The sequence below is a fragment of the Octodon degus genome, unplaced genomic scaffold (assembly GCF_000260255.1).
Source record: "Octodon degus isolate 3935 unplaced genomic scaffold, OctDeg1.0 scaffold00033, whole genome shotgun sequence".
Taxonomy (NCBI): Eukaryota; Metazoa; Chordata; class Mammalia; order Rodentia; family Octodontidae; genus Octodon; species Octodon degus.
The window spans coordinates 949,151-963,374 of record NW_004524609.1 but is presented as its reverse complement, the minus strand read 5'-3'; the positions used below and the strand labels follow the sequence as shown (position 1 = coordinate 963,374).

The 14,224-nt window shown below is 45.5% G+C and overlaps 1 protein-coding gene across 1 annotated transcript in view; it reads left to right on the top strand.

Moving 5' to 3' along the window:
- Window positions 1-14,224, top strand: part of Kansl1 (KAT8 regulatory NSL complex subunit 1) — a 180,402-nt gene that overhangs the window by 605 nt on the left and 165,573 nt on the right. Inside the window, exon 2 of the mRNA XM_004629994.2 lies at window positions 1,028-1,166. The gene's annotated coding sequence lies outside the window, so the exon portion shown is untranslated. The remainder of the gene's footprint in view (window positions 1-1,027; window positions 1,167-14,224) is intronic.

Below are 14,224 nucleotides of genomic sequence, written 5' to 3'. Positions count from 1 at the left end.
GGGGGAGGGGAGGAGGCGGGCTCGCCCCGCTCCTGTCCCGCGGGGCGCCGCGGGGGTCGCGGGCCGGGGGCTCCCGGGGCCGCCCGAGCCTGGATCGGGAGCTCCCCGCTCCTGACGAGTAGTCGGGAAAGTGATGCCGCGGCTCGGAAGTCGGGGAGGCAAACTCCTGGCAGAGCCCACTCCAGAGCCGTTTGGGGCTTGTATTTTTAAAATGAGGGTACTTCTTGATTTTTTGAAATTTATTTTTAAAGAGGTGAGTGCTGTTATTTTTGTCCCTACTTGGGTAAGCCTCCATTTTAAGCGAAGCAGTAACTGGTTGAGCTGGAATTTCATCGAGGTCGTTGGGTCCATCCTCCTGCCTCCGCGCAGACTGCCACCCCATCCTCAAAATTCAGTTGTTTGGTCTGCTTTTAAAGATCCTGGGAAAGAGGGGTCTTTTCTTTGCTTGTAGTAGTCTGGTCAAGAGTGGATTTTATTCTTCATGTAGAATCGGCTCTTTATGATAAAACTTAATATAGTTGGGATCGTTAAAAGAGAGGCTTTTAATTTACTAAGTAAAATTAAGTGTGGCAAGGGTCTTTTTAAAACAAATCTCCTTTCATTAGTATTTATGAAAACCCTGGATAATCGTTTTTTTTTTTCCCCTCTGGGATTATTTTGTTTTCTAATTCTTTGATAAGCAATTTTCCATTGTCTAAAATATGTGTTACTTGTTTCTCCTTTTATATAAAATACATTTTTAGGGGCTGGGGAGATGGCTCAGTAGGATAAGTGCTTAACTGGCAAAGGCAAGGATCTGAGTTCAATCCCTGGTTCCGCAAATAAATAAATAAAAATACATTTTTATACATGTATGAAGATTCACATACACATTTGCTCTTTTTCAAAGGAAGCGTGTGTTGTGTGCACCTTTTTAAGATGACAGGGCGAATAGCACTTTAAATCTCTTTCCGGGTAGTTTAGACTATATGCATATTCTTGAGGATTTTGGGTTTTTTGGAGTATAAATCAAAATTCTCTCTTTCAGATACCTTTTTGAAACAAGAATTTTTCTACCTGTTCATTGTTGGTGACAGAAGGAATTACTGAGATTCTCTTTTTGCTCACTTCTGAATATTGTCTGAAATATTCCTGACACTATGAATGCTACTTGGATGCCTTTTAAGGTAAGATGTGCTATTTTTTTCATTGCTAGGCTTTAATTTTTTTTTTTTATGATAAAGAATATTCTTTCTTAATTTGCTACTCTCCAATCTCCTTTTCCTTCCAAAGCCGTCATATTACATTCCTGGGATTTGTATTGCTGTTCTTTTTATTGGTGTTCAAATGTTAACGAAGTGCCCATGTTAAATTTCATTATGGTGCTGTGTGTTTATCTTTTTAACATTAAATTAAGATCATCTGCATCCGTAAAATTCTGTCCCAGTCCTGGTAGAGTGGGCTGACACTTCAGACTTCCAGGTCTATTTACCAGCCGGCACTTCGGAGCCATAGGTACGAGGGTGTGTCCCATTCTTGCAAATCAGGGGCTGAATCATGCGTTACAAAAGATGTGTCAGTAACCATGTGTGTCCTCTGAAACCTCCATAGTACACTGGAGCACTTGGGACCTGCTGGCTTCTGCACAGGATCTTTGCAGCGCTCCCCTGGCAGTCTGTGGGCCATTTCAGGGGATTTTACTTTTTTTCAACAGGTAGCGCATGTGTCAAGGTTTATCTTACAGGTTCAGCCACATGTGGGCAGTGTGAACAGGTGATCTTTAGGTGAAAAAGCTCTCCCTGGGTGGCTCTCCAGTCTTTTTTTTTTAAATGTTTTTTTTTTTTAATTTATTTATTTATTTATTTAGTGTGTGTGTGTGGCCAGCTCAGCCCACCAGGGGGCGGGGCTGGCTGGCATGTGGTGCTGGGGATCGAACCGCGGTCCCTGTGCTTTGCTTAGCTTAGCTTGTTCTAAGTAGGTGCTTTAGACCACTGAGCCATCTCACCAGCCGCAAACAAACTGTAGTGGTTATTTTTTTTTTTTTTTTTTTGCGGAACCGGGGATTGAACTCAGATCCTTGTGTTTGCCAGTCAAGCACTTATCCTACTGAGCCATCTCCCCAGCCCCTTCTCCAGTCTTGCTAACCTACTTAGATGCCCACGGAACGCTCCACAGGGGCAGCCCTAAAGCCGCAGCAGCTTTAGCTTCCTTTGGGGCGTCTAGTGTGACGGAGGTTGTTTTCTGGCAAACTGCTCTGTGGAATTCCAGATTGATGCAGTGGATAGGTTAGAATGATCCAGTCTGTATAACCTAAATATTTGGACTTGTGGGAAATCTTTAACTAATACAGACTTGGATTCTCATCCTCAGTTAGGTTTCAGCTGCTATTGTTGGATAATGAGTGCTTACATTAGCATAAAGGAAGCCAAAGCGACAGTTTTTCCAGCATGTCTCCCTGTGGAGTTGGAGGGGTTACATGGGATACACAGCCACAGTTCTCGAAAACCACAGAGGCGTTAGAGGGCCTGTGTGAGAGTATTTTTTTGCAGTACTGGGGATCCAGCTTGGGACCTGGCACATGCCAGGCAGGCGCTATGCCCCTGAGCTGTGTCCAAGAGTATTTTTGTTGTTTCAGCGGCGGAAGTCCAGCCCAGAGCCTTGCTCTTACTAGGCGAGTGCCTCTCAGTTGCATCCCCACGCATTTTTCCTTTTATTCACTTCATGGAGGGGTTGAGCCCGAGCCCTCGTGTGTGCTAGGTGGGTACTGCGCCACCTCCAGCCCCTTTCGTTTGGAGACATGGTGTCCTGAGGCGCCCAGGCTGGGCTTGAGTTTGCAGTCCTGTCGCAGGCTCGCAAGATGTAGGGTATTTGGCATGTGCCACCAAGCTGGCTCTTTGTGCCCCCCCCAACCCCCCATTAGGAATATTCATTTATTAAGTCCTTTGCATAAGCATATTTTAAAAAAATTCCTCTTTACAAAGTACTAAAACTTACAGCCATATATTCTCAACCTAGTCTTAAATTGACACAACAGATGATATGCCAAAAATGTATTTCCTGTAATAAGCACTTAATTCCAAGATTTGGTGGCCTCCGTGCCTCTAGGAAGCAAGAGAACTGGGATCAGTACAGCAGATTTTATGGTACAGTTTCCTTGGTTTTAACCAAGGCGTTAGGTGCGGAGGGACCTGTTTTTTAAGTTGTATGTCTCTAAGAACCTCTAAGAACTTAGGGCTTTCTCGTCGGGTGCCCTCTGAAGCTGTACCGAAGGCCTCTGGCCTGGAAGGAACGTAGAACCCGAAGCCAGTGCTTGCCCTTCTTCCCGCTGAGAGCAGCTGCGCGGCGGCCCGAGTGTAACTTTTCCCTACCAGTCTTTTCTTTTTTTTTTCCAGAGAAAACTCACTTTATTTGGTAAGAAATACAAAGAGCTCCAGTTTTAGGAAGGCACTATCATTAACAAATAGACAATTAGCATTTTATAGAATTTGTATAATGTAAAAATGTACTCCTATCAATAAATAAGGTCTCTTGTAATTCAGACTGTAAAATTAACTTATTTGCAGGGACAAATATTTAGATATTTGGAGCCTTGGCAAAAGGAAAGCTAGTATCCTAGCACAGTAGAAATGGGGAGAGATCCGTACCAGTCTTTTGATCCGTGGAAAGCATCTTCTAAGTTGAAACATTTTTATTTGCTACCGGTGTCCTTCTATCCTTATTACTTTAAAAAACTTAAGGGCTGGTGAGATGGCTCAGTGGTCTAAAGCACCTACTTAGAACAAGCTTAGCAAAGCACAGTGGACCACGGTTCAATCCCCCAGCACCACATGCCAGCCAGCCCGCCCCCTGGTGGGCTGAGCTGGCCACACACACACACACACACACACACACACAAATAAATAAAAATAATAATATATATATAAAAAAAAAAACTTAAAAATGACAGTGTTTGATCTGGGTGGAATAACAGATTCCTTTGCTTGGAGAGAGCGATGCTCTGTGACGTGGAGCTGCAGTCTGCTGTCGCAGGTAGTTCTTAGGGGTTGCCCTGTGCACCAGACCAAGTGGTGATGCAGGCAAGTAGAGTGAGGTGACCTGCAAAGGGACCAGGTCAAGTGAAACCACGAAGGGCACGCGGAGCTCTCCAACGTGCAGTTAGTTGGTGGTGACAGCAAGGTGCACAGTAGTGCACGCGGTGGCTGCCCCTGGTGTTTTTTTGAAAAGTGAAAGAGGTGTCCAGGATAAAGTTCAGGGGTAGGGCTACACAAAGGGGGAAAAAAGACAAGAGAAGAAAACAAGAAACTATTGGTTCATATGTGCTTTTAAAAGCCCGCGACCCCTGTAATCTCAGCTGTGTGGGGCACTGAGGCACAAGGACAGAAGTGCAGGGCCACCTTGGGAGCACAGTGACACCAAGCTGGCTCTGGCGGTGCAAGCGCCTCCCTGCAGTCGGGGAGGCTGAGTTCGGGGATTGCAGGTGTAAGGCCAGCCCAGCCATTCAGTGACTTAGGCTCTCAAAAAACACAAAAGGCCTGGGATGTAGCTCAGAGCGAAGGCCCTGGGTTCAATCCCCAATATAAGAAGATTAAAAAAAACAAAAAGTGGATGGAGCTCAGTGACAGCACCCGTGGGCTCAGTCCCTACCTACACAAGGACAAACCAAGCTTCCCAATTTTCTTGTGTGTTTGGTGCTGACCTGTACCTCCAGCTCTTTTCACATTTTTTATTTGGACACAGGGTCTCATTAAGCACTAAATTGCTCTGGTGGGGCTAGAATTGTGGTCCTTGTGCTTTTGCCTCCCAGTGCTGAGATTACAGACATAGCTCCAAAAGTCTTTACAGAATAAACAAGAAAACAATGCCATTTGTTGCCTTGGACTTGCACAGGTTCAGGACAGAACAAAAAGGAGAGACTCTTTGTATGACACCCCCCCCCCCCTTCCCAACTGGTTCTGGGGATTGAACCCAGCTCTACTACTCAGCTGCATCCTCAGTCCTTTTAATTTTTTTAAAATTAAAAAAAAAAATTGCTTTTTTGAGACAGGACCTTGCTGTGTAGTCCAGGCTGGCCTTGAACTCACTATGTAGCCTGAGCTGGCCTCAGACTTCCAGGGAACCTCCTGCCTCAGCCTCCCCTGGGACGGGAGGTGTGTGCTACCATGCTCAGCCCTTTTTAATTTTCTGAGACGGAGATTGCTGAGTTGTCTAGACAGGATTTGAACTAGAGAGCCTCTTCCCTCAGCTTCCCTCTTTGTAGGGGTTATACTTGTGTGTCACCATGCCTGGCTTGTGTGCTATCCTTTTATGCTTTCTTTTATTTATTCATTTATTTATTTATTTTTTAATGGAACTGAGGATTGAACTCAGGTCCTTGCGCTTGGCAGGGAAGCGCTTATTCTACTTAGCCATCTCCCCGGCCCCTTTTTATACTCTCTGATGTTTGTATTTTTATTTATTTTATTTTTTTTTGGCGGAACCGGGGATTGAACTCAGGTCCTTCCGCTTACCAGGGAAGTGGTTATTCTACTGAGCCATCTCCCCAGCCCGCTGATGTTTGTATTTTAAAAAAATTAAAAGTCAGCATTTCAGTCCTCACATCTTTCTCCCCTTCATCTATAGATCAGAAAAATGACAAGGCCAGAGTTCAGAGGGCAGAATAGTGGATAGTGGCAGGAGGCAGACATGCGCAAAGGCTCCAGCAATCTGGGCCATGTGCTCCCTGGGGATCTTGAAAAATTTAGAATTTATATATACATATTTTTAGTACTGAGCTTCAGGTGTAGACATTAAAGATTTTACAGTTTTGTTTTTGGTTTTTAAGACAGTGTCTTGCTAAGTAAGTAGCTCAGGCTGGCCTTGAACTCATCAGTCTTCCCGCCTCATCCTTGAGTGCTGAGTGTGCCAGGATGCCCAGCTTCTCTCTGCCTCTCCTTTCTCCCTCTCCTCTCTCTCTCTAACTCTCTCTCTCCCCCTCTCCCCCTCTCCTCTCTCTTTCTTCTCTCTCCTCTCTCCCTCCCCCTCTCCCCTTCTCCTTTCCTCTCTCTCTCTCTCTCTCTCTCTCTCTCTCTCTCTCTCTCTCTCTCCCTCCCTCCCTCTCCTCTCTCTGTATTTGGTACAGGGTCTCACTACACAGCCCAGACTCCTAGTGATCCTCCTGTCTTGGCCTCCCCAGTGCTGGGATTACAAGCCAGCACCACCATGCCTGTCTTTGGTGGCCAGCATGGTGAGCCTGGGGCTCGGGCCTGCATGGCATGCGGCACCAGGGATCGAACCTGGTTCCTTGCACTTGCCTGCCAAGCTATCTCCCTAGCCCTGCCCAGCTTCTCTTAAAGCGTCAATAAAAGGTTTTCATTGTCATTCCTGCAAGTTTGGAGTTATACTATTACTATTCCTGGCTGTGTGATTTTGGGTGATTTTCTTAGTCTGTCTGAGATTTGAGGTTTTTTTTTTTTTTTTTTTTTTAATGTGTGTGTGTGTGTGTGTGTGTGTGTGTGTGTGTGTGTGTGGCCAGCTCAGCCCACCAGGGGGCGGGGCTGGCTGAAATGTGGTGCTGTGGGATTGAACCGTGGTCCCAGTGCTTTTTGCTAAGCTTGTTCTAAGTAGGTGCTTTAGACCACTGAGCCATCTCACCAGCCTCTTGAGGTTCTTTATACCGGGAAGAATAACTGCAGAATGTTTTTGTGTGCATTGTATCTGTAAAAACGTAGTGTAGAAGATCACAAGTTCAAGTCTATCGTGGGCTTCATAGTGAATTCAAGTAAAGTCTGAACTACATAGTGAGGCCCTGTCTAAAAAAACCAAAAACATAGTGTGGTGCCTGGTTTAGTGAGGTGCTGCTGTTGTTCTTACAATTATTGCCCATCATAGTGTTTTCTAGCCTACTGATACAATTTGGTTGTGGGCTGTCTGATATAGAAACGGAATAGCTGGAAGAAAAGAAGTTTGCCAAGTGTGGTGATGCACTCCTGTCATCCTAGCGCTTGGGACCCTGAGGCAGGAGGATCTCCCAGGGTTCAAGCTGTTCTGGGTCCCATAGTGAGACTGTCTCCCCTACAGAAGCTGGAGCTCCAAGGGCAGTGGTCTAAGTGGATACTTCCGCTGCACACGCCTGAGGCGCCTCTGTCTGTGCTGGGGCTCTCTTCCAGCTTCCCAGCTTATGGCGCTGTACCTTCGTCTTTAGATGAGGTCCTCCCTGTGTTCATGTCTCTGTCCAGAATTGCCCTTTTGTGAGGATGGCAGTTACATGGGACTAGAGGCCGCCTTCCTTACCTCTTCTGAGGTTTAGTACATCTGTGAAGACCTCCAGTGTCACTTTCTGAGCTTCTTTCCGGAAGAAGAGGCTAGTGTAGCTTTTCTTTCCCTTGGTAGTGGGGATGGAACTTGGGACTTGCCAGGCACTTGCTGGGCAGGTGCACGTCGCTGAGCTGTGTCCCCAGTCCCAGTGCATCTTCTTTAGAGGACAGTTTAGCCTCTTGCAACATCCAGTGACTTTCTTATCCATACAGATTTACATCACTCTTCACATCCAAGTGTAGGAAAAGAAGATTTTTGAAGCAAATTGGTAGTGTGATTTAGAGTAGTAGATTAGGCTGGATGTATCAGCGCACGCCTATAATCCCAGCACTCTGGAGGCTGAGGCAGGAGGATCACTGCAAGTGTGAGGCTACCAGCTGAGTTCAAGGTCAGCCTGAACTGCATAAGAGACCCTAACTCAAAAAGACAAAAAAAAGAAAAAGTAGTCTTTTTAAGGCATCTTGTGTATTTATTTTTTTTTAAAAATTATTTAATTCATTGTATGTATTTGATACAGGGTGTTACTATGTGGCTTGGACTTGTAGTAATTCTCCTGTTCTCAGCCTCCCAAGCACTGGGATTACAGGCGTGGGCCACTACTCTGATGCTGGCTCAGCGCGCCCTGGGGCAGGGCCAGTGCTGCATGCAGGGCCAGGGATTGAACCCTGGTCCCTGTGCATGCCAAAGCAGATGCTTAGTCTGTTGAGTTGTCTCGTCGGCCCTCCTGTATTTATCTTTAAGATGTACAGGTTTAAAAAAAAAATGTAGCTTAATTTTATGTGTCTTTTTTTTCTTTTTTTTGTGGTACTAGGGATTGAACTCAGGCCCCTGCACTTGCCAGGCAAGTGCTTACTCTACTGAGCCATCTCCGCAGCCTGAGTCTTAACCACCTTGTTCAGGCTGCCCTTGAACTCAGAATCCTCTTGCCTTAGCCTCTCAGGTAGCAGGGATTACAGACATGTGACTCTACACCTGGCTACTTCTTAAAATTCCTTCCCATTAAAAAAAAAAAAGAAGTTGGGGCTGGGGTGATAGCTCAGTAGAATAAGCACCTGCCTGCAAGGTCCTGCCTGCAAGGTCCTGCCTGCAAGGTCCAGAGTTCAATCCCCAGTACTGCAAAACAAACAAACAGAATAACAATCTGTTTGATGCAGCTGCAGGGGGTCAATCCCTGGGGCGTGCCTGCCAGCCCTGCCTCTGAGATATCGATTAAGACTGGGTGTGGTGGCGCTGCCTGTAATCCCAGCTCTTTGGGAGGCTGAACACAGGCAGATCACTACAAGTCCGATCTGTGTAGTGAGACCTTGTAGACCCTTACTAAAACTACAAAAAAAAAGTTGGGTCTCTCTCTTTAATCACGGTCTGTAAATTGTTTTTGTAGTAATAGCTTGGAAAGTGGGCAATACCGGTAGCCTACAGTTCGCTTTTGTCAGGCTCTGGTCATGGTGGTAGTTATTTGGCCAGCAGGGGGAGCTGAAGTTACCGATGTGTGACTACCCCGCCTGGTTTTCAAGAGAGTGACAGGCAAGAGAAAGAGGCTTTAGGGACAAAAGAACATCATCAGAGTTCACAGAGAAGAAGTACAAATGACCATGAAGCATGAGAGAAGCATTTTTCATAACTAAGCTGAGGACTACAGAATAATATTTTTAAAAAAGAGATCAAATTGGCAAATGAACTCTTCCGTCAAAGGTTGGTAAGGAGCAGACTGCAAGCTACTAACGAGTGCGTCGGCGCCAGTTTTTCTGTAAGATTTTTTTTTTGACAGTTTCAAAGCTAATTATTAGGACAGTTTCGATAATCAATACATTGTACATTGTTATCTTCTTAGTGGTTATCCATAGTAGAAGCAGCAGACAGGATTTCTTGTCCAAACACTGTTAGTACACCTCTTTCTTCTCTTTGAATTAAGCCGTATATTTACCCTATTTTGTATATATAAATACAAAATGATCTTTCCTTTGTATCTTTTTTTTTTTTTTTTTTTTTTGGTTCTGTCAGAGGTGGGTATTCTATTGGCATTTAAATACTATAGGTCGGGGCCGGGGAGATGGCTCAGTGGAATAAGCACTTCCACCAAAATAAAATAAATAAATAAATACTATAGGTGTTTGAATTCAACTAAACAATCCAACACTGTCTAGCAGGCTATAATATTAGTGGGTTAGCCTCAGAAGTTACTGACTTGGGAGTTGGGGAGATGGCTCAGTGGAATAAGCACTTCCCTGGCAAGCACAAGGGCCTGAGTTCAATCCCTAGTTCCACCAAAAAAAAAATAAATAAAGAGGTTATTGACTTGAGCCTTTTACAGCTCATTGTATTCATATGGCTTTACTTTATATACCTCATTTTTATACTTTTCTGCTGGATGGTTAAGACCAAGATAAATTAAGACCTATATAACAAGAAATTAACTGTATCTGATAAGGTCAGTCAAGTCCCCTCAGGATTTATCCTGCAGCCCTGTACCGCACTTTGTAGATCCTTTGTCAGTGTCAGCCATGTGGATGAGTCATGGCCATTGCTTGACCATGGAAGATTTTTGGCAGCATATGCTGACAAACCTGAGACTTTTCTTTAATTCAGTAATTCTACTTTTAGGAATTTATCTTGAGGGATAGAGCTTTAGAAATACTTCTTTTAAAAAAATTTTTTTAAAATTTATTTGTGTATGTGTGTGGCCTGCTCAGCCCACCAGGGGGCGGGGCGGGCTGGCATGTGGTGCTGGGGGATTGAACCGTGGTCCCTGGGCTTTGCTAAGCTTGTTCTAAGTAGGTGCTTTAGACCACTGAGCCATCTCACTAGCCCTAGAAAGACTTCTGACAAAACATTAAGTATAGTACTAAGAAAATATAACCTAAAAGCGGCAAGAATAATGGGAAAGGGAATTATAGTATATTTAGGGGGACACTTATAATTATGCAGCCATAAAATAACATTTTTAAAGAGTTTTTTCTTATGTTGAATGTATGATAACCGCAAAATTGATGATAGAGTCATAGAAGGATTCTAAAACTATGAAAGACAAAGTTGTGTGTGTATGAATCTGTTTTATTTTATTTTTTGTGGTACCGAGGATTGAACTCAGGACCCTGAGCTTGTCAGGCAAGCACTTATTCTGAGCTATGTGTGTGTATGAGAGAGAGAAAGAGAGAGATTGAGCCACATGCCTGGATGGACGAATGAGCTGAACTGTACCAAAACCTTCCATTTATTTGCTTTTGGAAAAAATCTGTGTGTGCAGACCAGGTAGTCGCGCAGTTGCTAGCACAGCCCCCGAGCCCACCAGGCTGAGGCTCTGTTGGGACAGACGGTCAGGGGCCCTTTGGGGGAGGGCGCTAGTGACTTAAAAAAGGAAGTTAACCTAAAAAAAAATGATCCTCAGAAATTTAAGGCTTCACCTCAGATTTTGTTTCTATTCTATAGGAACCCACAGTGGATTTATATATAAATTTGAGCACTTTACAAATCTATTCTTAAGTTCAGATACCTCTTGGCAATAACACATCTTGCAGGTGTCTTGTTTTTTCTCTTGGAGGCAGGGTCTTGCTGTGCAGTCCAGGCTGGTCTCACGCTCCCGGCATCCTCCTGCCTCAGCCCCCGCGTGCTGGGGTCCACCAGCTGGCCTGTGTGGTTTGTTGTCACTTACTGTCCTCATGGTCTCTGGGCAGCCATTCCCCCCAGATGACTCAGGTTTTTTTAAAGAGAGTCGCGCTATGTTGTGTTCAAGCACTTTTTTTTTTTTCCCAACTGAACATATTTTAAGTTTTATTTTTTATTAACACATAGGTGTCATACACACTCAACACCTTTATCATAAGGACTTTGTATCTTTGAGTAATACACCTTAATTCTTTTTTCCCCATCTCCTCCTCTCCCTCCAGTCCTTTTTCTCTCCCCATTTATGAAAGCTTTGTTTCTATTTTATTCTCTTCTTTTTTCCCCTTTTCCCTTCCTTTCTTTCCCTGTCCTCCCTCCCTGTTCCCCTTCCTATTTGAACTGTTTTTCCTCCTTCCCAATATTTGTCCCTATTTGGCTCCATATTTACCCTTCAGGTTTCTCACACGGGAGAACCAATGTGATACTTAAACTTTCACATCATATATATATATATTTATATGTGTGTATATATAGCTTATGCCACAGAGCTCTCCCCCAGCCCCATTTTGAGGAATCTCGATACTGATTCCATCATACTGAATTCCTTAATACTGAAATACACTGATTTCATTTCCGACTTTCAGTCCGACCAGCAATAAAGAAGCATTTCTTTGTCTGTTCAGCCCCACCAGCATTTATTTATTATTTATTTTTGGTGGAACCGGGGCTTGAACTCAGGCCCTTGCGCTTGCCAGGGAAGCGCTTATTCCACTGAGCCATCTCCCCGGCCCTCCACCTGTATTTATTTTATTGGTTGCTTTTTTTTGTCTTTTTGAGACAGAGTTTTACTATGCAGTTCAGGCCGGTCTTGAACTCATAGCAGCCCAGCTTCAGCCCCCAGTGCTGGACTGGTAGGCATTGCACCACCACAACCAGATTTTTTTTTTTTTTTTTTTTTCCCTAGACTTTTCTTTTTTTTTTTTTTTTTTTTTTTTTGTGCGGAACCGGGGATTGAACTCAGACCCTTGCGCTTGCCAGGGAAGCATTTATTCCACTGAGCCATCTCCCCAGCCCTTAACTAGACTCTTGCTATGTAGCTCATGCTGGTCTTTTTAAAAAAAAATGTATTTAGTATAAGACTTGTAGTGATTCTCCTGTTTTTAGCCTCCCAAGCGCTAGGATTAAGGTGTGCGCTACCACGCCCAGTCTCAGGCCCTGACTCAGTGCGCCAGGGAGAGAGGCAGGCGGGGCGGGGTGGGTATTGGATATGCAGTCCTGAGTCCGCTAGGCAGGTGCTTTAACCCTGACCCGCTGAGCTATCTGGCTGGCCCCATGCTGGTCTTGGACTCACTGCTAGCTTAGGCTGGCCTTAACCTCACGGGGATCCTCTTGCCTCAGCCTCCTGAGTGCTGGATTCTAGGTGTGCACCACCATACCTGGCTGATTGATTTGTTGATGATAACATTCTTTTTGGAGTGAGATGGAATCTGTTGTTTTAATTTTTGTTTCTTGAGTGGCCAGCCTTCTTTTTCGTGTATTTATTGGCTGTTTGTACTTCTTCGTTTCAGATGCCCAGTTTTGGGTTGGGTCTTTAAATTTGAGAGGTCCGATTTTTTTTTTTTTTTTTTTTAAGCTGTTTGTATATTCTTAGATGTTCTCTGTCTGAGGAGTAGCTGGAAAAAATTTTTCATATGACTTGTTAAAATGTTAAACATTTTAAAAGCCATTTTAACGATCAATCTTGGGTAGAGCCTGAATATCCACCTGTAACTGTCTATAAACCTTGCTCCATCCATTGCAGAGACTTAGAGTTCTGTGGCCATTCAGATTGAAAGAAAGTTTTGAGCGAAACATTTCAAGGCTTCTGTAGGAGCTGGGGAGATGCCTCAGAGGCGTACGCGCGCGCGCGCTTGAGGAGCGGGAGGGTGGAAGTTCAGCGCCTGGCCCGCGGGGTGGGGGTGGGGGTGGGGGGGGCGCAGGCCTGGGCCCTCGGGGCTGAGACTGAGCAGGAGGACCGCTGCCAGTTCCAGACCAGCCTGGGGGCCTCTCAAGTGAGCACAAGGCCAGCCAGAACTGCACAGCAAGAGCCTGCCTCAAAAACCCTTAGAAAAGCCCGTGTAAGTTACCTGTAGCCGGAGGTCGTGCGCCGGTAGCCCCTCGGCGAGGGTGGGGAGCCCGGTCACTCGCTGCCCGCCCTGCGTGCTTCCGCGCCGCCCCAGCCCGGATTTGGGTGGCAGTACGCTGGGGTGTCTGTGGTTCCTGGCTTTGTCTCGCCTTTTGCACAGACTCACTCTGGTGGTCCGGGCGGGCCGCGGCTCGCGACCCCCCGCACCCCGCGCCCGGCGTTCTGGTGGGGTGTGCTCGCTGCGCGTGCGCCCCAGTGCGCGGGGGCCGCCGCGTGTAGCTGGCGAGGAGGGGTCGAGCGCGATCCCGGCCGCGCAGAATCCTGAGTGGGTTTCCCCCGCAGCTTAGGGTTTACATGTAAATGCTTTCAAGCCCGCAGAATATTTTGGAATGCCGCGACTACCCGGGATTTGATATACCATTTTGGAAGCATGTTTATTTCATGATGAATTCAGTTCACTGTCGGTGATTTGTATGCTTTGAAGAATAATTTAGAGGGCAGGAGAGATGGCTCAGTGGAATAAGCGCTGCCCTGGCAAGGGCAAGGGTGTGAGTTCAATCCCTGGTTCCGCCACCAAAAAAAAAAAATAAATAAATTTAGAAATAGATGTTTCCCTTATATCTTTGCCAGCAGATATTATAGCAAATAAAATTGTACCTTAGCTGTCCGGCTTTGATCAACTGCTGTTCTTTTTGTTTATTTATCCATTTACGCGGCCAGTCTTCACTCGACATCGGCATTTTAGGGTTTATTTCCAGACAGGCTCTCGCTGTGCAGTTTCAGCTGGCCTTGGGTGCAGTAGATGGTCCATGCTGGTGGCAGACTTGCTGTGGCCCTCCTGCCCCAGGGCCCAAAGCTGGGACGCGGGCTGCACCCGTCCTGCACTGTAGCATTCAGACCATCTATTACTCGCTGTACATTTTCATGTCAGGTTTTGTCATTTTGCCTGGACGGGTCTCAGTGCACCCAACCAGCTACATTTAGTGGCCTTTATGGTTTTTCCTAATTGCATTATTTTTATATTTTTTTCTGCCTGCTGGGTTGGTCCTGCCCCAGGGGCACACTGAGATGGCAGTTGAGACTGGGCCCACGTGGTGGTGTGTGCCTGTAACCCAGCTCTTGGGAGGCTGTAAACAGGTGGATCACTACAAGTCACTAGTAGTGAGACCATGAACACACTGTAGATATTTCCCTAAAATTCCAAAAAAAAAAAAAAAAAAAAAAAAA